Below are 22,304 nucleotides of genomic sequence, written 5' to 3' on the forward strand. Positions count from 1 at the left end.
ATTCCACCTAGTGGGTCGATTCTTTGGGTTATCTTCTTCGTGGCTATGCGCCACAACGGCAAGGTAGGCAGCACCGGTAGCCCACAGGTGCGGGCCGTGGCAGTTCCCGGTTCGCGATCCTTCGCACCGCACATACGCTTTGGCCGTCGACAGACCCATAGGCGCCACCGTATGCGGACGCGTGTATTCTACTAACCTTTTCTTGAAATTTATATGCGTTGACAGGTCCAGACTTTGTTTTGTGGTATATTTTCCCTCCCTAGCTGCTAAGAGAATCTGGATAAAACCCGAAGTGATAGGGGCGTTAGAGATAATTATTCATACGAATAAAAAGTGAATGTTGACAATCTAAGAGACTAACTCGGTAGTTACATACGTCAGAAAAATAGAAGATCCTCTCTAGACCGGAGTGGGGCCCGCTACGAGAACCTTTCGAAAATTGTTAAGGTCCCGACTTACCCTAGATTATGTGGAAAAGATCATATGGAGTAGGCGATGCAATTATATTAGCATTAACACGTCAAAGTGCATGAAAGTTACGAGGTTAAGCGTGCTAGAGCCAGGGTAATCTTAGGATGGGTGACCCCCTGGGAAGTACGCCGAAATTTTCATAACTGCAAATATAAAGGATAGGTGGAAAGTCAGGGGTAACCTAAAGGGAATCAGAATGTGCCGACCGGTTAGAAACCCCAAGGGGTCGGATAGGCTAAGGCAAACTCGTCCGGTGAAAAGAAGGAAGCGCAACACCGTTCCGGAATCAGAGTAAGTTTGAATAAGCGTTTGAGAAATGTTTTGTAAGAAAATGGGAATAAATGTATAAGTATGCATATGACATCCCACGTATGACTGTATCGATCGGCAGGTGGGCCCAACAGTCAGTGTTGCGATATACGAAAGACATTGACTAAACGGGAATTACGAAATAAATGCAAGATATGGTATAAATGTTACGAAGTGGATTGATATTGATTCCATCACTAGTTAAGGCTGGAAGGTCCTAGTATTTAAATATTTGGGAATAAAAAGAAGGCGAATACGTACAGGGGCACAGTAATGGTAACGTTTGGGAAATTTTTTGAAAGAAAGAAAGAAATCTCCCCGAAGTATTATGAGACCCCATAAGGTCGATTGAACATTCGAGGACGAATGTTCTAAAGGGGGGGAGGATGTTATATCCCGTATTTTCTTTGCATATTTGGGAAGTTTGAAAATAATTGTGACTTGTAAGAATAATGCAATATTTTGATTTTGGTCAATATGCATGTTGTTGTTCTTGAATATATGAATGCGAAATATTGAGGAAGGCCGAGGGCAAAAATTGAAATATTGGAAATTAGCTTCGGAATTACAAAAAAATTAGCCACAACAAATTGGGCTAAAAAAAAAAAATGAAAGGCCCAACCGGCCATGGTCCAAAAAATGTAGTTAAGACCCAAGCCCATGAAATTCATCCATGTGATGAATAAATAATTAAAAGGCCACTTAATCATAAAATTCCCTAGAAGATTCAAGAGAAATAAAACAAGAAAGAAAACAAAGGAAAGAAGAGCATGAAGAGCAAGGCCATTCGCCATGCCCATGATATTTTGTCCCTTGGAAATCTTGCTTCAAAAATCATTTTCTTGTGGTATTTATAATAATTCAAGGGTCCTCTACAACTTGGTGTGGTTGTTTTGGAAGATAGAGGCCTTGTTTCACCAATTTGATACCTTAGTCAAGTGAAGAAGTTGGGGGAAAAAGGTAAGAATTAATCTCTTTTTATTATGTTATGATGGTTTGTTATGTTGTGGTATGTAGAAGAGAGTAGAAATGATGAAAATATGGAAGTTTGTAAAGTGGGTATGCATGTATATATGTAGCCGTGTGTGTGTATTGTTATGTAGCTAAGATGAGTTGAATTTTAGGTTGTATTTTAGTTGTGGTTATGGTGGAATGCATGTTGGAAATGAAAGATGAATGAATTTGATGGAAGTTGGGAATATGGGATGAGGCCGTGTGCCATGTTGGTGTGGAAGAGAAGTAAATTCATGTTCATTTAGTTTGTTAGTTGTGACGTTGTGACCTTTGTGACGCAAATGAAGGTGTAATGATTTGAATTAGCATTGGAATTTCTTGTATGTAATTATGAGAAATTATGTGAATTTTATATGATTTTTATATAAGTATGGAAGTAAGACTCTAAATGTGAATCATGTTTGTTGTTAATGAATTTGGAAGGAAAACAATGTGACTTGGAAGTTTCGTTGCATTTGTAGAAGCTTTGGGTAGAATATGGAATTAGCGGAAAACTTGAATTTATGAATATTGTTTGGAATGCTATTGAAATGCATTTGAATAATCTTGAATTAGTTAATGGTTATTGTTGATGAATTTGGGAGACGAAAACGTGTTATGAACATTTTTGTTGAAGAATGGAGGTTTTGAATGAATTAGGATTTCGGTGGAATTTTTGTATGTTTTGCAAATATTTTGTATCATGATATGGAACACTTCCGGATGGTGTTGGAATGATTTTGATTAGTAAATGAATATGGAAATGTTGATAGTGGCTTGGAATTGTGAAGTTGAAATGGAAATTGTTGCTTTATGTAGAAAGGAAGAACAATTATGCTAGAATGCGTTTTGTTGTGATTTTGATGATTGTTGATATTGTTGTTGGCATGGTTGTTGTTGTTTTGGCCGAGTTTGAAACTCGGGGATGTTGTATGTACAGGGGAGATGCTGCCCAAATTTTTATAGGCAAGTATTGGTTAAAATTGAGATCTTAAAGCCTTACGATTGACATTTGGTAATTGTGACCAAATTGTAGATTTTGGCGAACTTGAGCCTTGACTTTGGGACGTGCAGGAAGCGGAAAAGGTATGTAAAGTCCTCCTCTCCCTTCTCTTGGCATGTCTTAGCTATATTAGGTTGGAGTCTGAGCCTCGGGAGCGATTCTGTGCATAGAAATTCGAGCGTGAGTCTGGGTACTATTCATTCAACGTAATTGAACTAGAATCCTTATGTTTGGTTGGAGAAGAGTTTAAACATCCACAATTGTCACAAACGTAACCAAGTCATTCTGAAACTCCCATAGATGATTCCATAGAGTCTAATGGCTGTAACTTATGTACGCCACCTCGACTTGATCCGAGGTGGGCCCGCTATTTCCAAATCTGCTCCTATTGTGTTACTAAGTTGTTTTGAGCAATAATTAAAGGAAACTTTAGCTACTCTCTTAACAAATAAACGATAAGTGTTTTGATTATCCCTTGAGTCTTATGACATAGCTTGAAGCATAAAACGATCCTAGAAAGATTATTTTGATTTAATCCATTGTAATATCCGTAAGACATACACTATGATTATCGTTCGAATCCTTTTTATATGATCTATTAGTTGAGTTGTCCTAATTTTTCCATTGAACCCTACGATATATTTTGACATATCCAAACAAGCCTTAAAGGTTTGCCGCAACATGATCCGTCAGGACATCCGAACGGCTCGTACTACGATTGTCGCCTTATTTCTCTCTTAAAGGACTTATCGTTCGCACTAACTGATGAAACGTACTTTGGGGTAATTCTGCTCCTTAGTTTCGAGTTTGATATGATTCGTAGGCCCTCTCTGTTAGGAATGGTCCGGCGCAAGTATTCTGATATAAATACCCTGATACGAGTAGCCCGATACGAATATTCGATACAAGTATTCTGATATGGATATTTGACGTACGTACTTTGATACAGTTACTCCGATATAAATATTTGACATAAAAATTCCGTTACAAGTACTCTAATTTGACTATTCCGATATAGATACTCTCAATCCTGGTATCAGTATTTTGATATGAATATTTTGAGATAGGTACCCCGACATAAGCGTTCTGATGTAAACATTCTGATATGGACATGCGGTTTGAAATAAGAAATTTGTTATAAGTAATCTACTGTAAGTATTTGATAAAAGTACTTTTATTATAATTATTTTGATATCAGTATTTTGATATAAGTATTTGTTGTAAGTAAGTTGATACAAGAATTTTGACACAAGTACATCGGCATAAGAAACTCGATACAAGCATTCGGTTTAAATAATCATGAATGTTTTGATAGTATGATGTGTCGGTTCCGAGTACCGTGGTATATGTCCGTCCCCGCTACGTGTTTATGCGCCTCCGAGTACCGTGGTATGTGTCCGTCTCCGAGTACCGTGGGCCGGCTCCGAGTCCGTGGTATATGTCCGTCTCCGGTTACCCCGAACGGTTCGGGGGTACCGTGGTATATGTCCGTCCCCGCCACGGTTGTATGGATTATGATGTGGTCGGTTCCGGTTCGTGGTATATGTCCGGTTCTCGGGTACCGCTATGATATGTTCGATTTCCCGCGTGGTGTTTGTCCCCGGTACCGTGTATGTGTTGTGATCCGTCCGGTTTCCCGCGTAGTATATGTCCCCGGTACCGTGTGTATGCTATGGTGTGTTACGTTATGGCGACCATATTTCCGTGCCCTATGCATGTCTTTGATTTGCATTAACTATGATTTGAGAATAAGCGTTTGAATAATCCGATAAGGTACGTATTTTCTCGTACTCTTGACTCTAATTAGGGTTCGTATATCAACCTTCTCCGCTCCCTTAATTTTGATAAGATTTTGTTTAATATACCTCCGTACGTCTTACTCTAATTATGATTTGTTGATTATACTTCCGTACACTCGGATTCGCGTATGATTCTATTTACAATATTTCTGACTTTGCATACTCGGTACATTTTTCGTACTGACCCCTTTTCTTCGGGGCTGCGTCCCATGCCACGCAGGTACAGACGCGTATTGAGGAGATTCATCGGCCTAGGAGACCTGTTCTGCTGTTCGGAGTGCTCCTTTGATCCGAGCCCGCATTTTTGGTACACCTTTTAGTTGTGCATATCCTTGTGTTTATGATTATTCCGGTACGGCGGGGCCCCCGTCCCGTCATATGATTCTCGTTGTCCGTGTTAGAGGCCTCGTAGACATATATGTGGGTCATGGGTTGCCATTGTTCGGTTATGTCCGTGGTTTGTGCTAACGCCTTAACGGCCGGTTTGTATATATTCATATTTATGATTACGTACGATATTTGCGGTCGCTTTCGAATAATATTTATATAAATTAGTGATGTTGAGCATGAATAAAATATGATTAAGTCGATTCAGTAAGTAGGTGCGTGTAGGTGTCCAGCTCGGACGCTAGTCGCGGCCCACAGGGTTGGGTCGTGACACAGAAGCCATTATAGAAGATGTTCCAATGAGTTGGCATCTCCATTTGCTCGAGAGTTGCCGGTCAAGAGTCCTATGCTATGATGTCATGTTCGAGTTAGAGACTTTGCGAGACGCAGTCGTGGGTATAGAGTGTCAGCTTTGTAGACGGCTTCGCCGGTCGATATGTTATTATGTTTCATGTCACGGGCCCCATATGATGACAGATTTTACTTATGAAAAAAAATTGAGAGCGTAATATATATTTTATTCTTAGTTGATTCAAGAGTTTATATATGTAATAAGAGTAGGCGGGTTCGCTCGGCTCCAGATATGGGGTCGGGTGCCCATCACACCCTAGTAAGGTCGGGGTGTGACATTATGACTACGAGTATTATGATAGTCAGAGGGTTCGCTCTGCCCTAAGTAAGGGTTGGGTGCCCATCACACCCTATCGGATTAAGGGTGTGACAAATTGGTATCAGAGCAGTTCGTCCTAGGGGTTGCCTGCAAAGTCGTGTCCGGTAAAGTCCTGTTTATAGTGTGAAGCCGGCCACATTTATAAACAGGAGGCTACGGGACATCTAGGATGGTTACTCTTCCTTGACATCTTAGATCGTGCCATAGAGCCAAGTCATAGGGAATGAGATTTCCGGTACTAACCTTTGATTTCGGCAGAAGAATGATATCGATCGAAGAAGGCGACTGACAACGTTGGAAGTTACAAAGCACGCAGGTAAGCAAAGGTATGAAAGACCTATGTCGAGTATGATATTGACGTACGATTGAAATGTGAAGTTGAACAATAAAAAGGAAAGTAAGCAAGAAAGTATAACACGTGCAGCCGTGTTGAGTATATGAGGTAAGTCCATTATTTTCGGACTTTTATGAATATTGAGAGCCCTGTGTGGCTATGATACGATACAATACGACATGATATGTATATATGATGATGGCCCTGTGAGGCACTGTTGGTATTTCCTGCGTGCAGGTTTTGGGATAGTAAGGAATACAGAGGAAACTCTACTGAAATTTTTCTGGGAATAATACGAGAATGAGATGTAAGTTTGGAATGTGTTTAAAAAAAAAAAAAAGGGGTCGTGGTAACAGTAACGATGGTATTTGACTGAGTTGTGTAGTACGGTCGCCCTTTAGGAATAAGTTAACTGTGGGGTTAATGATAAGAGTAAATAGGAGGCCGATGAGGATATGGTAATAAGGAATTTGGAACGGATTGGTGATGTTAAGAGATGACTTGTGTCATTCAGAGATGACTTTGAAAGGACTGGTAGGTTTGGATAAAGTGATATGATTAAGACAAGGGTACGGAGGAAAAAGAATTGTGACGAATAGGAACATACTAATAAGACAACTGCCGGGATGTGTTGTGAGGGCGTTTTGGGAATATGTTAAGATTCCGACTTACTCAATATTATGAGCAGAAGTCGTGCGGTGAGGTGGACGCGATCATACCAGCATTAAGGTACCCGATTTTATTAAAGGTTCAAGGTTAAGCGTGCTGGAGCGAGAGAAATTTTGAGATGGGTGACCCCCCGAGTTTTTACGAAAAGTCTTACAAATCCGGATGTAAGAGGCAAATGAGAAGTTAGACTAATCTAAGGAAAATTAGAAGATGAGCGGCGAAACCATAAAAAGTCGCATAGGACGGGCGGATCGAATGTCGGTAAAGAAGAGGAGTTAACGGAAAGAAGGAAAAGAAGGAAGCGAGACAATAGTGTAGTAATAGGTTATGATGTGTGTAACGGAGGGCATAAGTACCATAAGTGATGGGACTGTGAAGGGCCAAGTTATAGAAAGATGGGAAACGAAGTAGAACGAATGTTAGAAAATGACTGGGATGATACGGATGAATATGAGTGAATAGAGTACGTTTTGAAAACGAGAGAAGGACTATGTAGAAGGAGTGTGTTCTGAGTGACACAAAGGTAGCATAAGATCCCTCGCGTGCAAAATAAGGGATAGGCATAAGTGGGAGAAATGATAAGGGGACACCAAGGGAAATACCCGAGATAAGTTGAGATAAAGATAACATTTCAAGAGGACTTTGGACACTTACGTCGGAATAAGAGTGCTGTCTAATCGAGATTGGAAATAAGGACATGAAGCGAAGTATAAACGGATAATGGTATAAGCACACCCCTAAAGGGGGGAAGCAGGTGAGAGAAATGTAAGGATGAGATAGAAACAGTTGATACGGTAGTGTGTTCGATATGGACGTCTGGGCTGCAAATGAGGCCCTTTATTGAAGTGAGTTAGTAGGGTCGGGAAAACTGACTAAAGTAGTGTGAGGAGTTTTGCCCAGACTTTGAATGACACGACGCCAGAAAGTGGACGCGTATGAAGAAAAAGAGTATGACAAGAGAATGGTATTGGATAGCTTAAGAGATAGTATGACGGATGGCAATAGCTATGAAAAGGGAGCTCCCCCGAGATGCTTATGAGAGCCCGTAAGACTAGTTGAACATTCGAGGACGAATGTTCTAAAGGGGTGAAGGATGTTACACCTCGAATTTTGTACGTTGGGACGTTCCGAGCCAATTGCGCGAAGTTATGGACAAGGCTACTTTTCGACTTTGATTCAAGTAAAAGTTGCATATTCGCTTTTAGTGGTATGGAGTGTTAAGGGTAAATTTGGAACAAGAAAAAAATTGGAGGCTAAAAGTTGGGAAAATAATTTCCATGAAATGGCCAATAGCCATTGTGGCCGTCCAAGATGGGGTAGACCATGGCCCACATGGGTGCATAACACATGTGATTAAAAGATGACTAAGTAAGCATGGAATTCATCTTTTATTATTTAGAAAATTCAAGAAACTTGGAGGGAAAGAAAAAGAAAAATCTAGAAAAAATTGGAGAAAAAGGAGGGGCATGGCCGGCCATGTGCCCCATTATTATCATATATATATGTGTGTGTGATGACCAAGAAGACCACACCTCATTATTTTAAGTCCTAGAAGATTCAAGAAAAAAAAAAAAAAAAAGAGGAACGGCTAGGAGGGGCTGGCCGAACCAGCCCCATAAGGTTGATCATGAAGATTGTTTTCTTCAAGCTTTCATACCAATTGAAAGGTCCTCTACCACATGGAGTGGTTGTTGGAGGAAGAAAACCATTCGTTGTTGCAATTCATCAAGCCTAGCCGAGGGAGAAGTTGAATGGAAAAAGGTGAGGTTCAATCTTCTTTACATGTTTCATAGGAGTTTATGTATGTTGTAAGGTGTAGAAATGAATGAAATTCATGAAGGGTTGCATGTTGAGGCTTGGCCGTGTGTATTGTATTGTGGCCGTGTGTGTGTGTGTTGTTGTGTAGGATTGAAGAACTAATTGTATTTAGCATGTTGGGTGTTGTTGTAATGTATAGAAATGGATGAAAACCATGGAATCTATATGTTGTTGTGGTGGCCGAAAGTGGGCTGATTTGGAGTAGGTATGTGGAACTAATGTTATCTAGTATTTTGGTCGTCGTCGTTATGAATTCTATGACGTAAAATGAAGGTTTAATGATTCATGTTGAAGTTGTAGTGTTGCGGGCTGTTTTGGAAAATTTATATGATTTTAATATAGTTTCTTGGATTTATGAAAATAATGTTGTAAATGTGTGGATTATGAGTGCCATTGATGAATTTGGAAGGAAGAAATGTATTGTCGTTGTTCCTATGGAAATTGGTGATTTCGGGTCCAATGGTGTGTTGGGTGGATTATTTTGAATATTGTATAAGTTGCTTGGAATGTTCTTAAATCGTGTTTGAATGGTCTCGGGTTAATACTTGAACGTATGATCAATGAAGTTGGCTTGATTGTATGCAGTTTATTTGAATGTAAATGGGATGTGGATGAACTATGTAAAGAAGAATTGCTAATGTTAGAATGCGTTTGAAATTATTTATCGATGTTGTTGGAATGATTATTGGTTTGGTTGTTGTGATTTGGCCGAGTTAAATTCTCGGGGATGTTGGATTTATAGGGGAGATGCCTTAAAATTTCTGTAGATAAAGTGACGATTTGGAATTGGGCTCTTTAATGCTTATGGCTAATGTTGGGTGTCCAATGACATTATTGTAGATCGTGAGAAGCCGAGGCGTAAGTTTGGATTAGTTCAGAGGGCGGCCAAGGTATGTAAAGCTCACCTTTCCTTCTTCGGCATGTCTTAGTTAAATTAAGCCTTGATATGATCCCCGAGGTAATTCTACTCCTTCGATTCGAGCATGCCTATGATTCTTATTTGCTTCTTGATATCCGTATTCATAATGTAGTCAAATTATGATTCTTATGCCCTTTGTGTGATTAAATATGAATGTGCATAAAAGATTATGTTCGAAAAAGGGTCGGTAACTACGAACGTCCGTAACTTCCATAGGAAGGCTCGGATCGCTTCGATATGTCCGTGGGAGGTTCAGTAGCGTATGATGATCTTAACTTCCACGGGCGGGCCCGGATCGGTCGAGTACTTGTCCGTGGGCCCGCAAGACGTTCCTTTGTATAGTCCTAGCAACTTGTTAAAAGAACCTAATATGGTTAACAACCCGACTTCCGAATATGATTACTTACTTATTTGTTAAGTCTGAAATGAGGATCTGTACGTATATGACTTTGATATGTAACTATGATGGCTAAAATTCTGTTTAAGTGTGTTCCGAGAAATATCCGGGAAAATCTGGATTCAACTATGACTATTGGCTTGACTTTTAAATGATAGTCCGGTTTGATCGTTCTATGGAATACTGTATATGTATGAAATGAGAATCCGTATGTATATGATTTTGGTACGTAACTATGATTAGTAAAGTTTTAGTTGATATGTTTCCGAATAATATCCGGAAGAGATTTGATATGACTAATGCTATTGGCTTGTAAATGATAATTTGTTTGATTATTCTGTTAAGTCTGTACAAGTGTTGTGAATGCATATAGATCCCCCGATTCTGCTCGTGCATATTATTGTTACTTCCTTCGCCGAGTCCCGGGCCGGTTACTATCGTGCGCACAATGCGAAGTATGATGAGCTTTCGAAGTATGATGAGCGACTAATATTATGGTGTTATGATGTGTCCAGTACGCCGAGCCCCTTTTGGCCGGGTACCGTGGTTATGTGATATGATGTGTGACGGAGATGCAGGAGATATGAAAACTTCCGAAGTATGATGAGTTGTGGCGCCCAAGGCAGGAGGGGCGACCACGTTCCGTCCGTCGGGTCCTATTCACGCCGCATAGGGTAAATGATATGATAATCTGATGATCTGATGACATGATGATTTGATAATGTGATGATCTGATAATTTAATAAATCTGTTCTGATGATTCGGTAATATGATGTGTTATATCCGGCATTTTTGCGTATTTAGAAAATTTGGGAATAACCTTGACTTGTAAGGAATAAGGTCATGTTTGGATTTTACTTAATGTGTGTATGCTGGTTATGGAAGTATGGATGCGGAGATATTGAGTAAGGTTAAGGACAAGATTGGAATTTTGGAAATTAGTTTCGAGAATTACAAAACAAGGTTTTAAACCATTGGGCTCAAAGAATAAAATGAAAAATTGAAGCCCAAAGAGAGGAGGTGGCCGGCCAACCTAAGGCCCAAACCCACCAAAATTAATAAATTTTCCATGTGCCAAACATGTGACTAATTAAGGGGTAAATATATATATATGTGTTCATCTCTAGAATTCTCAAGAAAATCAAATCAAGAAGAGAAAAAAAAAAAGAGAAAAAAAAAAAGAAGGCGATTCGGCCGTGAGAAAGAGAAGAGAAAAGGAAAGAAAAAAAATTTTCCTAGCCTTCAATCTTGGTCCAAAAATTGTAATTCTCTTGTATTCTTATCAAGCTCAAGATCCTCTTCAAGGTGGTATAATTTTCAAGGCAAGGAAGTGCTTGTGTTGGCAAGGAGAATTTATTGGAAAAGGGTAAGAATTTCATATTTTTATTATGTTATAGAAGGTTATATATATGTTATGGTGTGTAGAATTGAATGAGAATTATGGAAATTGTGATGTGTGGTTGCATGGCCGTGTGTGTGTGTGAAGTGCATGTGGCCGTGTACATGCATTGCTATGTAGTTAAGATGAGTTGAATTTTATGTTGTATTCTAGTTGTGGTTATGAAGGAATTCATATTGGAAATGAAAGTTGAATGAATTTGATGGAAGTTGGGAAACTAGATGTTGGCCGTGTGGTATGGAAGTTAAAATGAAAATGAGTTAATTTTGTTTGCTATGTTAATTGCGTTGTTAAGGCCTTGTGAAGTAGATGGAAGAATAATGGGTTAAGTTAACATGAAGAATTTGTTGTTAAGTTGTTGTCGGAAAGTATTCGATTTTATATAGTTTATGTAATTATACGAATTGAAGTTGTAAGATGCAAATGGTGATTGTTGTAAGTGAAATTGAAAGATAAAAATGTGTTGTGAATATTTATGTTGAGACTTGGAGGTTTGAGTGAATTATGGTTTTGGTGGGAAACTTGTATATTTTGTATATTTTGTGAATATTTCGTGAAATGATATGAAATGTTTCCGGAATGTATTGGAGTGATCTTGATGGGTAGATGAATATGAAAACGTCGATATTGGATTGAAAGTGTGAAGTTAGAATGAAGTTATTCCATTATGAAGAAGTAATACTATTCTGTTAGAATGTGTTTTAATTCGATTGTTGATGTTGTTGATGTTGTCGTTGGGTTGGTTGTTGCTATTTTGGCCGAGTTTAACTCTCGGGGACGTTGTATGTATAGGGGAGGTGCTGCCCAAATTTTTGTAGGAAAGTATAAGTTAAGATTTAAGTTCTAAAGGCTTGAAATCGCTAATTGGTAAACATGACCATTTGTAGAGTTTGGGGCGAAACGGGAATTGAATTTGAGTCGAGTGTAAGGCGCAGCTAAGGTATGTAAAGTCTCACCCTTTATTCTTAGGCATGTTCCAAACATAATAGGCTCGGACGCGAGCCTTAGATACGATTCTATTCTTAGAAATTCGAGGTTGAAATTTGCTCCATTTCATTCAGTAAGATTGAATTAGTTTCCTTATAAATTGTTGTCAAAGTGATTATGTGTACGTAACTCTCATAAATGGAGTCGAATTGTCCCAAAACTCTCATGAATGACCCCATAAGGTCTATAATCCGTAATTTGAGTTCACTATCTCGGCTGACCCGAGGTGGGCCCACAGATTCCGAGACCTCTTACTATGGCCTTGTTTGACTTGTTCCTACCCGATTCTTAAAAGAAATTTCTGATAAATGCTCCGTTTGTCAAATGATAAATGTGATGAGTCTATAATATGTTTTGATATGTGTTATGATTCTTGAAGCATGATTTGATATAAACAATCGTGCCATCCCAAAAGGGCATATATATACGCTATGATTGACGTCCGACTTCTTGGAAATGATCTGTCATTTGAGCTTGCTATTTGTTGTTAAAGAACTACCATTCTGACTATTCCGTCGAACCCCATGGTATATTTGTTATGTATGAACAATCTCAGAAATTCTGCCTGACATAATCCGTCGCGATTTATGAAAGGTACGTTCTATGGCTTATGGTTTGGTTTGTCTGTTGAGTCTGGATTTATATGCATATGTTTCCGCACTACTACGTTCGTGCAAGTTACTGTATGTCTTTTCAACGAGCCGGAGCCGGGGCATGTTCTCGTGCGCACTGCACTTTATTCACCGAGTCCCTCGTACTTGCGGGCCGGGACACGTTATTTGTATGTGACTATGATATGATGATACGGGGATGGTGGCCAGGATGGCACATGATTATTATTCACCGAGACCCGCAGTAGAGGGCCGGGACACGTTATGTATACATGACATATGATTCTGACATGCATGATTCCATATTATCGAGCCCCTTAATAAAGGGCCGGGACACGTTATCGGTATATATGATATATGATTTTGTTATGCATGATCTCACCTACCGAGTCCCTTATCAGAGGGCCGGACACGATATATGTTCATATGACGTTATATGATACGATATGCATCACTTATCCTTTGGCATTATATTTTTTTGAGGTCTCGGACAAGGTATTACCTTTTGTACTTCGGACTACGACTATAGCTCCGTCGTTACATGTACGTACTCTATTCTTGACTATGATTATACTTGTTACTTTTCCGCTTTGCATACTCGGTACATTTTCAATCGACCCCTTTTCTTCGGGGGGGGGCTGCGTTACATGCCCGCGGTACGGACGCACCTCGAGATACGCCACCGGCTTAGGGTACCTGCTATTGGAGTGCTCTCTTTTGATCGGAAGCCGATATTTTGGTATATATTTTACGCTTGTTTATATACTCTGTACATATAATCATTTGGATACGGCGGGGCCACTGTCCCCGTCCTACGATTACGTTATGTCGGTATGTTAGAGGCTGTAGACATGGTTGTGGGTTGTGGGTTGTCAATGTTACGGTAGGTATGTAGAGTTTACGACTACTGTCTGTTATAATAGCCTTAACGGCTTGTGTGTAAGCCTATGTATATATATATATTTTCGTGCGATGTATTTTATATACGTATGAATTTATGTATGTCTAAACGGAATTATACGCAGTATGCCGGATCGGTCGAGGTAGGTACGTATGGGTGTCCAGTTAGGACACCAGTCGCGGCCCACGGGGTTGGGACGTGACATGATGATTCTGTTTAATCTGATGATATGATATCTACATGTATTCTGAAATATGATCCGTTGGTTTTAGAGCCGGTGGTGGGGCAAACCCAATGGTGGGGCAAACCCAGTGGCGAGGCAAAATTCCGCACTGGTTTAGGCAAATCCCACATTGGTTTAGGTGAATCCCACATTGGTTTAGGCGAATCCCACATCGATTAATGACAGCTACTATGATATGTCCTATTTTATATGCATGTGAGACAAAAATGTTTTTCAAAAGAAAGCTAAGTATTTTGCGCATTCTGATTATTATATCTGTCTTCTGTACCTCTTATGCACATTTTCTGTACTCCTTATTTCAGTTATAATCCCGTTCTCTGGATTCCATGCTTTACATACTCAGTACATATTTCGTACTGACCCCCTTTCTTCGGGGGCTGCGTTTCATGCCGTACAGGTATACCCAGGTGAGCTAAAGATATTAGCAGAAGATGTTCCAGCGGGATTGGCGAGCTCCATTTCCTCCGGAGTGCTGCCGAGTCAGAGTTTTGTTCGTGTTATGATATCTGAGTCATGTTAGAGACTTTGCAGACAGAGTCGTGTGTATAAGATGTCAGTTGTGAGCGGCTCTATAGGCCGTTGTTTTGTTATATATGATATTGCAGATTTTGTACGGTTGCAAGTTTTGTTTGATTTGAAGACGATATAAAGTATGTTCGTTTTTCAAAAAATTTCATTATGCATTTATGATGCAGTTGGGGCCCGTTATGACTACGAGTATTATGATAGTCAGAGGGTTCGCTCGGCCCTAAGTAAGGGTCGGGTGCCCATCACACCCTATCGGATTAAGGGTGTGACAGTTAAGGGTAAATTTGGAATAAGGAAAATTTGGGATTAAAAGTGAATTATAGAAAGTTAATTAATTTTCATGAAATAGCCAAATAAGGCCAGTTGGCCGTGGGACCTAGGTGTGATTCCCACACATGACTTGGCCAAATTAAATTCATCCAAGCCATGTGTGGGCCATGGACACATGGATGAATCATGTATACATATAATAGATGACAAAGCAAGCTTAATTCATCATTTTTTAGTCTAGAAACTTGGAGAAATAAATGGAGAAAAAGAGAGGGGGAGGTTGACTGGGGGGCGGCCGAACATGGCCATGGAAAATTGACCATCAAAAATTATTTTCTTCTAGGTTTTCTACTAATTGGATGGTCCTAAACAACATGAAGTAGTTGTTGAATCAAGCAAAGCTTTTGTTCTTGCAAAAACCTCACCTTGGCAGTGAAGAAGTGGAAGGAAGAAGGTAAGTTTTAATACTCTTTTCATATGTTGTGGATGGTTTATGCATGTTGTAGTGTGTGGAAAAGGATGAAATTCATGAAAATAGTCATGTTAGAGTTGTGGCCGTATGTGTATGGTGTTGCGTAGAAGTGGAGAACTAATTTTATTTAATGTTTTTGGTTGTTGTTGCATGGATTCCATAATGAAAATGATGGTTTAATGATTTAAATGGAAGTTGGAATCGTTTGTAGGTTGTTGGAGAAGATAATGTAATTTTAATATAGTTTTTGTGTTATTGTGGTTAATGTTGTTAATGTGTGGAATGTTGATGTAGTGTATGAATTTGGAAGAAAGAAATGTGTTGTAGTAATTTTGATTGAATTTGGAAGACTTCGGGTTATGTAGTATATTGGTTGGGCCGTTTGGACACTTTGTGGATTGGTTGAAATGTTCTTGAATCTTGTTTGAGTAATTTTGGATTAGTATTTGAATGTGTGTGCATTAGTGTTGGCTTGAGAGTGTGTGGTTAATTTGGATGAAAATGGAATGTAAAATCGAAATATGTAGAAAAGAGTTATTGATGGTAGAATGCCTTTTGAATTAATTATTGATGTTGTTAGAATGGTTGTTGGTATTGTTGTTGAAGATTTAGCGAGTTGAAATCTCGGGGATGTTGAATTTACGGAAATCTGCCCAAATTTACGTAAATGGAGTGCTAGTTTAGAATTGGATTTCTAAGAGCTTACGACTAATGTTGGGCGTCTAATGATGTTATTGTAGATTTTGGAGAAGCTAAGACGTAAGTTTGGATTAATCTAGGAAGCGGACGAGGTATGTAAAGCCTAACTTTTCTTTCATTTGGCATGTCCTAGTGTAAGTACGGAGTCTCGGAGAACTTCATTCTTAAGATCCGAGCACGTATACGATTCTTATTTACTTCTTAACGTTAACGTCCTTTATATGGTCAACTTATGGTTCTTAAGTCTTTTGTACAATTGGATTTCAAATTTTGCATAAAGAATGTTGTTTTTAAAGGATTCTATAACTACGAACAATCGTAACTTTCATAGACGAGCTCGGATCGCTTCGAAAATATTCGTAGGAGATCTATAATGAATAAGGTCTCCAACTTTCATAGATGGACTCGGATTGGTTTGATACTCGTCCGTGGGCCCCGATACTTTCCCTTGTGTAGTACAAATGACTTTTGGAGGAATTTGGTGTTACTATCGTCTTAACCCTCGAGCGTTGGTTACTTACTTCTCTATCGGGTTTGTAATGACTATCATGCCCACAATTTCCATAAGCTATTTCCTATGGTTTGATACGTATCTACGAGTCCTAAAGTTCGATTTGATATGTTCTCGAACGACGTCCGAAAGAAACTTGATTTGACTATCGTTTTGATTTTTAAACGATGACTCATTTTGGATATTCTATTAGGTCCTTGAAAATATTTTAAATTGCATATAGTTGCTCACGACTACGCTCGTGCATTACGTTATTACCTCCTTCACCGAGTCCGGGCCGGTTATGCCGTGCGCACTATGATATATTAGGAGTATGATGTGTCCGGTTTGCGAACCCCTCATTAGAGGGGCCGGGTGAAGTATATTTGGCGTATGATGTGTTACGGCGTTACGGTGTGTTATGTGATATGTCGGGTTTGGGAGATATGAAATCTTGGAGTATGATGTGTTATGGCGCCAGACGAGCGGGCGACCATAGTTCTAAGAAACCCATTGCATGATTTGTGTTTTTATGAGTAAGCATTTTGATATTTTTGGATATTGCATTTACTTTGGCCTTACGGCTTTAACTATGATCTTGTTTACTATATTTCATGCTTTGTATACTCGGTACATATTAAAATGTACCCCCTTTCTTCGAAGTTGCGTTTCATGCGCGCGGTACAGATACTTATTTGGATGATTCACCAGCTTAGGATTCCTGTTCAGCTGTCTTGGAGCGCTCCCTTGTTCTGGAGCCTACACTTTGATTCAGATTCTATCATTGTATATATATGCATATGTTCATTCACGGGTGCGGCGGGGCCCTGTCCCGCCATGTGATTCTGTTATTATTCTTAGAGGTCTGTAGACATATACGTGTGGGTTGTGGGTAATCACTTTTCAGTTGTGTCCGTATGATTTGTGTCTTTGGACATCTCACGTATTATGACAGCCTTATCGGCTCATGTGTGATGTCATCTGTTGACGGATATGATTGGGATCTGTACATACCTTTGTGACACCTTTGGGGCGACGTTTCACTCAGTCTGAATGTATATGATATTTGCCTACTGTATAAGTTGTTATATCCCGTGTTTTGCACATTCGGGAAAATCGGACATAGATGTGACTTGTAAGGAGTAAGGCCATATTTTGATTTTATTTAGCATATAAGTTGTTCATGAGAAGTATTGACGCGGAAACATCGGAGAAGGCCTAGGGGCAAAATTGGAATTTTGGAAATTTGTTTCGGGAATTTCAAATACGATTCATGAAGAATTGGGCCAAAAAAAAATGGGAAAAATGAGGCCCAAAATTGAGGGTGGTGGCGAGGCCATTAATAGGCCCAAACCATACATTAACAAAATTTCCATGTGCCAAGCATGTGCCCAATTAAGGAGGCATATATATATATGAGTATTCATCCTAGAATGTTCAAGAAAAATCAAAAACTTGAGAGCAACATCTAGGGCCATTCGGCCGAACCCTCTTAAAAAAAAAGAAAAGAAAATTCCAAGTCCTTTAGGCTTCATCCAAAAATCTCATCCTCCTTGAATTCTTGACAAGTGCAAGATGCTCGTCGACGTGGTATAATTGGTTAAGCGAGAAAACTACGTTTGCGACAAGTTGGAATTTGAAGGAAAAGGTAAGAATTCCATGTTTTTGTGTTATGGAATGGGTATATGTGTTATAGTGATTAGAGTTGCATGAAAAGTATGGAATTGTTGTGTGTATGTGCATGTGTGTGATGTGGCCGTGGGGTGCCATGCATGAAAGGGAGAAGGATTGAATTTATTTAATGTATTAATTGTGTTGTTGTGTTCTTGTGGAGTAAATGAAAGGAGAATGGTTCAAGTTGGAACGAAAAATCCATTGTTAGGTTGTTGTAGGAATTATATGATTTTATTCTAGTTTTATGTTAACATGGAAATGAAATTGTAAGATGCAATTATGATGATTGTTGATGAAATTGGAAGAAGGAAACATACTATGAATACGTATGTCAAAGATTAAAAGTTTTGGAGGCATTGTGGCTTTGTTAGAAAGTTTGAAATATTGTATATTTTGCGAATATTTTGTAGAAATGATATGAAATGTTTCCGAATTGTATTTGAATGGTTTTGGATTAGTAAATAGATATGAGAATGTTGATATGAAGTTGGAAAGGTGAAGCCGGAATGGAAGCTATAGCATTATGTTGGAAAGAAGATTAGTTGTGTTATATTGTGAATTGTAGTGATTGTTGTTGTTGTTGTTGGTGTTGTTGATGTTGTGTTGGATTGGTTGTTGTCATTTAAGCCGAGTTTAATGCTCGGGGATGCTGAATTTATAGGGGAAATGCTTTAAAAATTTCGGTAGGTAAATATGGATCTAAACTTGAGTTCTTAAAAGCTTGTAACTTACATTTGGTAACTATGACCAATTGTAGATTTTGGTAGAAACGGGAGTGGAGCTCAGACGAGCGTAAGACGCGAACAAGGTATGTAAAGCTTACCTATTCTTCATATGGCATGTCTTAGACCTACTAGGCCGAAAACGGAACCTCGGGAATGATTCTGCTCCTAGAAATCCGATTTTGATTTTGGTTACTATTCATTCAGCGCAATTGAACTAAAATCCTTATCTTTGGTCAAAAGAATGCTTAAACCCTTGTAACGATTGCCAATGTATCCAAATCGCTCCGGAACCTTTATGGATGGCTTTAGGGAGCCTAATCTTTGTAATTCATGTTCGCCGCCTCGACTTGACCCGAGGTGGGCCCACGGATCCGAGATTTGTGTATTGCTTCATTTGACTCAATTTGGAACAATAATTAAAGAGCTAGTTTTGTACAAAGAGACATAAAATTGATTTTCTTTTAAAAGAAAACCACTCCGAAGGGGGGTGCGAGGTTTTATTATTTAAACTTTTCAAAACCACTCCGAATGGGGTGCGATGGCCTCAGCTTATGCCTAAGTGTGCTATGGCCTTGGTTTGTATCTGAGTGAGCCATGGCCTCGGTGATCGATCACCGAGTGTGCTATGACCTCGGCTTACGTACGGGCGCGCTATGGCCTTGGCTTATGCACAGTGTGCTATTTTCCAAAACCACTCCGCAAGGGGTGCGAGGTTTTACTATTTCATTTCATTTACTATTTATGTTTACATTATCATTACTAATACGCCCGAAGGGGCCGTGATCACTATTATGCCGAAGCGGCAATGCCCGAAGGGGCCATTGTTGATATTGGGCCGGAAGCGACGCTGCCCGAAGGGGCCATTGTTATGTCGAGTCGGGAAGCGAAGGGGCTATCATTATTTCGCCGGAAGCGGCGCGTGTGATGTATTGTATTACTTACCTTGAAAACGTTAGTTAGATTGCGATTATTTATTAAAGCTTGTTTTAGGGCTTTGTGTATTTATTTATGTTTTCTTTAGCGAAGAGTTTTAACGGATATTGGGTTGACTATGACTTCTTCCTTCCTAAATTGCGTGGTGGTTATTATTTATCCTCGCTTTACATATTCAGTACATATTCCGTACTGACCCCCTTTCTTCGGGGGCTGCGTTTCATGCCCGCAGGTACAGGGACGCGACTTGGCGATCCGGCTACTTGGGGGGATTCGGCTCTAGAAGTCGGACAACTCCACTGCGTTCCGGAGGTTGTTCTTATTTTGGTATAATTTTGTGTGTATATATTACGCAAGTTGTACTTTTAGACGTACGAACAGCGTGGGTATTATGGTCTTGTTTGGTCTTGTCGGTCACTATGTTATTGTACAGAAGTAGCGGTAGCCTCTTCGCCCGCCTTGTCCTATATGCCATGTATATATTTATGTATGTGTATATATGTTGGTACGTTTCAAGGCGTTTTGAGTTATATCTCGACTTTAGTATTTTATCTAGAACTTCAAAAAAAATTATTATTGAACGCCATTTCTAAGTGTAAGTAGCAAAGGTTGAGTCCTCGAACAGGGTAAGCCGGCCTCTTGTCACGGCCTAGGTTGGGTCGTGACAAAAGTGGTATCGAGCTTGGTTCGATCCTCGGCGTGTTCGCAGACGGTGTCTAGTAGAGTCTTGTTTATCGGTGTGTTGTGCACCACATCTATAAACAGGAAGCTACGAGACATTAATAGGGTGTCATTCTTTCTTTCATGGTAAAGATCGTGCAGATAGAGCTGTGTCGTAAGTAAAGTCCCTAATCTAATAATCTGTATGATTTCAGTAATGCCTAGGAAGGGTAAAGCGAAGGCGGCTCCGAGGGGCAAGGCCGTTGTGGATGAAGCAGGTAGCCAAGCCCCCAGGTCTGCAGGAGCTCGGACCAGCACTCGGGATACGCCTTCGGTCCCGGGGTTCCCTACTTTCTCATCTTCGGAAGGGCTCGGAGGCGGTGACCCAGCCCCCGGCTCCGGCCACTTGCACCGGTGCCTCCGGCTCACCGACCGGGATATCCGAGAACCGGGAAATAAAAGAGATGAAGGATGCTATACGTTTGCTAACCGGTACTTACTACTCAGGTTGGGCAACAGGGTAGGGGCCATGAATACCCGGACAGAGCCGCTAGTGCCAGGGCCCGAGATTTTCTTACCCTAAATCCCCCAGAATTCAAAGGCACGGACCCAAATGCTGATCCCCAAGTTTATAGATGGTATGCGGCGTACTTTGGATATAATGAGGGCGTCGGCTACGGAGTACGGTGAGCTAGCCTCTTATAGGCTACGGGGCATAGCAATTAATTGGTTTCGGTCGTGGAAGTTATCCGAGAGGAGGGATGCCCCTCCGCCGACTTGCGTAAATTCTCGGATGCCCGCGCCATCATATGCCACACCGAATTGAGGCGGGCAAGAGTTGACACGGTTCCTTAACTTTGCGGCGGGGGTAGCATGTACGTGAGGGAATATAGTGTGGAGTATGATTCTTTAGCGAGATATGCCCCTGCTATTGTGCGAAATATGGAGGATAGAATCCATCAATATGTGAGGGGATTAGAGCGGAGTTACGGGGGAGGCTTGTATGGCGGTTCCATGCAGCCGGGTATGGATATAGCTCGTGTTCAAGCTTATGCCCGGGATCGAAAGATCGTAAGCGTCGGCGAGAGGCTACCCCGGGCGAGTAGTGGTCGACCCGAGGGGCCGGGTCGGAGGGTCGAATAGAGGTTCCACCAGAGAAAGCAGACCCCAGTCTAGCGCATCCTCGCAGTTTCAAGGATCTCAGCGGGGTAGGGAGGCTTTTCCTAGACAAAGACAAAACTTTTCTTATGCGTCGAGCTCCCGGCGGCGGGGGGGGGTCGGGCGGCGAGGCGATGCCCCCCTCCCCGATGTGCGACTTGTGGGAGACGCCACGTAGGCGATGTCGGCGTGGCGTGTGTTATGCTTGTGGTGATCCGACGCATTATGCTAGAGAGTGTCCACGAGGGTGGGCCACATCTTGTCTTTGGAAACTCGGCGGCCCGGCCTCGTCACCTTCGGTGAGAGCCCCCGAGAACGGGACCCGAGGGCTTCCTCGGTCGAGGTAGGGGCGGGCCGAGCACACCTGATTCCAGTACGGGGCCACATCGTATCTATGCGCTAGGGGGGAGGCTGGATCCAGAGGCTCGACAGGATACACCACCAGGTAACCTTCGTTAGTGAATTCGTTATATTGATTGGCAAATGATTTATATGTGCTACCCACAAAAATAAACCTCCCCGCTTTATTTATAAGACCTTATAAGGTTCATTTAACATTCGAGGACGAATGTTTTAAAGGGGGGGAGGATGTTATATCCCGTGTTTTGCACATTCGGGAAAATCGGACATAGATGTGACTTGTAAGGATAAGGCCATATTTTGATTTTATTTAGCATATAAGTGTGTTCATGAGAAGTATTGACGCGAAACATCGGAGAAGGCCTAGGGGCAAAATTGGAATTTTGGAAATTTGTTTCGGGAATTTCAAATACGATTCATGAAG

The sequence above is a fragment of the Lycium ferocissimum genome, chromosome 11 (genome assembly GCF_029784015.1).
Source record: "Lycium ferocissimum isolate CSIRO_LF1 chromosome 11, AGI_CSIRO_Lferr_CH_V1, whole genome shotgun sequence".
NCBI classification, from domain to species: domain Eukaryota; kingdom Viridiplantae; phylum Streptophyta; class Magnoliopsida; order Solanales; family Solanaceae; genus Lycium; species Lycium ferocissimum.